A 3,397-nucleotide genomic window follows, 5' to 3' on the forward strand; every position below is an offset into this window, starting at 1 on the left:
ATTTTTCCTTTTATGCTATTTTTATACCATTTATGGTATTATGGTGTTTTTATGGTATGCATATGTTATATCTCCCCAGGAAAAGTCTCTCCTACAACATGTGCCCAAGCCTTTAATTTTTACTTCAAACTTCTTCATAAGAAAGTTCCATATTAAAATTCTTGAGAAGCTGGTGGTGACTGCTAGTATCTGTGGGGCTGTGGTTCCACTCTGAGGAGACTGACAGACCAACAGAGGCTTCACGTAAGACATAGCAACAGAGGATGAACCAACGAGGGTGCACAGCTTCTCCAGAACAACTGAAAATAAGGCAGGTCTTAGGGGAAGATGTTAAAAGTGGCTTCATGAAGTTGAAAAAGGCCGTAGAATGGAGTGATAGAGAGAAGCAGAGACACTATGGTGGTGACAGGTATGGGGGCTCCTGGGAGGTTCAGGTCACCGTCTACTGGGAATGCCTTGCATGGAGCTATCACTGATGCTTGCCCTCCTGGAGGGAGGAGGACATGGGGCTATGGCAGATCCTGTCCGCTGACATGCTGCCCAACCACAGGATCACCCTGACTCTGACCAACAAGAGATCCAAGATGAAGAATGGTTTATTTTCTGAATTTAGTCTCCTTGAAAGACTTCTGTGGTCCTTGCGGCAGCTGGAGGCCATGGTAATGTCCACCATCCATGCTTCTGTCAGAAACCATGCGGAAGTTCATGATCCATGCTGTCACCAGCTGTTAAGGGCAGTGAAGCTTCCTGGGCAGTGATATCGATGACTTCACACTGGTAACTGAGAATGAGAGACACTGAAGGCTTCTGTGGCCACCCCCACCTAGAAGAAAATAAACAGTCCAGACAGGAAGCTGTTGAAGAGGATCCCTAAGAATCATGATGACGATGCTGGAGCCCCGCTCCTCACAATCGATAGTTTCTGGTGGAGATAAAGGAGGCATGGGGGAAGACGCAGATTTCTTTAAGGGGCTGGCCACGAGGAGTTTGGTCATGAGTATGGGCAACACAAATTGGACTTGTTTTTGTTTGGCTTGGCTTTCCTCTTTTTGGTGTGTGGGGAGGGGTACAAAAGGGTGGACCAGGAAGGAATGGGAAGCGAGTATTGTCAGGGTGCATGAAGTTCCCAAACAATATAAATATTACATTAGGAAAACAGAAAGTTCCTATTAGAAAGAAAGCATTTCCTTGTTTGCTGTTGTTTCGGATTCATGGCTGGCTGTACCTTAGAAATCACACACCAGAGAACCCTAAGAAATGTATTGAAGCTGTCAAACCTTTAGCTAGTAATTAAATTATAGCGGCACCTGAAAAATTGATCCTCCAGGAAAACCCTTCTAGTACTTTATTAAAGACTCATGTAAGGTCTGTGTGGAGCCATGATTTTGGGTTTTTATTCCACAGAATGGGGTTTGTGAAAGTTGTCAAGAATAAGGCCTACTTTAAGAGACACCAAGGGGGATTTGGAAGGCTGAGGGAGGGTCAAACTGACTACTATGTTCAGAAACGATTGGTGCTCCAGGACAGAAGTAAGTACAGCACCCGAATACAGGGTGATAGTTTGTGTAACTAACAGGAGAGATGATTGTGTATTGTATTGTCAGATTGTGTATGCCCATATAGAAGGGGATATGATAATCTGTGCAGCACATGCACACGAACTGCCAAAATATGGTGAGAAAGTTGTCCTAACAAATTATGCTGCAGCCTACTGTTCAGGCCTCTCAGTAGGATTGGCATGGACTATATCTATGAAGGCTGAGTGGAGGAGACTGGAGATGAACACCATGAATGTCATGGAAAGTGTCGATTGTCAGCCTGGTGTCTTCACTTGCTGGTTGGATACAGGTCTTGCCTGAACTACAGGTGGGGGCCCTGAAGGGAGCTGTGGATGGAGGCTTGTCTACCCCTCATGGTACCAAATGATTCCCTGGTTATGACTCTGGAAGAAAGGAGTCCAGTGCAGGAGTACGTCAGAGGCACAGCCAGGGTCAGAATGTGGCAGATTGCATGTGCTACCTAATGAGGAAGAGGAGGGTACATATAAGAAAGTTCTCTTCGTACCTCCAGACACGATGGAGGACGTGTGTAGGAAAGTTCATGCTGCCATCTGAGCCTGTCACACTGTGTCCTGCCTCTCCACTGGCGGTGCCCAGGTGCTGCCTCCGGCATGCGTTCAACTGGAGGCAAAGCAAAGGCCACAATGGTACTGGTTTCCTTTCTAGGTACTGTTGGGAGAGGGAGTCAGGAATAGGGGTCCTTGGTATAGCTTTCCCCTTGGGGCATCTGCAGACCAGGTGGAGAAGGGGAGGTGAAGCCGGAACAAACAGAACACATTCTGATTGAGAGCAAACACCAAGAGTGTTGGAGGGACTGGAGGAGAGAAAGTCTTCCTTGGGAGTCTTAGACCAGGCCTTCTCCATGGCAGGTTCTGCTTAATGAAGCAGCTCTCTGTGGTGACCCTTGTTTGTTAATATTGCTTTATTTAATGGTGAATGTAAACACATACACTTTATTCAAGAGGAACCAGGGATTAAATTAAATTTTGGGAACAAGAATACCGAAGAAGAGAAGTTCATTGGGTGAGGGCTTAAGGCTATCTAGGTACCTTGTTAGCATGGAGAATAATTCCAGGGGTTACTTTACCTTGACTAGCTGCCCATGGTCCTCTCAGAGGAGTTCCACAGTAGGCACAGAGACAGGTAGGGAAGAGCTCTACTCCTACCAGTCTTAGATCTCTGAGATTCCCAGGGTCTGAGCTCACTCAACCTCGCCAGACCTATGCCTGTCTGGTAGCATAGTCCTACATGCTCAAGAGTCTATAAGAAACATCCCAGGAAAGAAATTAAGAAGAAGACACGAACTGTCCCAAAATGTCCCTTGTGTAGAAGAGAGATCAGATTACTTAAAAGAAGGCAAGCTTCTTCAGAGCTCAGAAACGGGCTACTGAAAGCTAAAACAATTTCCTAAGAATTTTTTTTCATAAAGACAATAAACTTATTGGCAAGCCCTCTCAAAAAGATGTATTTAATATTGAATAAAATTTCAAAAAAGCACAGGTGGCTGATTCCTGGTTATCCTCCATAAACCTCCACTCAGAGCATAGGCTGGCTACCCAGTCTTAGGAAGCCTCACTCCAAAGGCTAAGGTATGACCAACTATCACTTCTGCCCCAGTTGACCAAGAACTCAATGTATTATCCTTTACACTGGTCACCAGTACTGTGAGCCCTCACTCTTAACTCAAGGTCTCTGTATTCATTCTGCTAATCTCAGTCCTTGCTGGCCAAACTCCGCTCTACTTCATACCTAGGCATATAGTAGTTCACAGAAAAGTAAAGACTTCTTGTGATGAGTGTTCCAAGCATGTACCCTAATGCTTATTACAGGGAAGGAAT

The 3,397-nt window shown here is 45.5% G+C and overlaps 1 pseudogene; it reads left to right on the forward strand.

Moving 5' to 3' along the window:
* Nucleotides 1–1,399: 1,399 nt before the first annotated feature.
* LOC116898027 lies at nucleotides 1,400–2,957 on the forward strand (annotated as a pseudogene).
* The last annotated feature ends 440 nt before the right edge of the window (nucleotides 2,958–3,397 follow it).

This window comes from Rattus rattus, chromosome 4 (assembly GCF_011064425.1).
Source record: "Rattus rattus isolate New Zealand chromosome 4, Rrattus_CSIRO_v1, whole genome shotgun sequence".
Classification (NCBI taxonomy): Eukaryota; Metazoa; Chordata; class Mammalia; order Rodentia; family Muridae; genus Rattus; species Rattus rattus.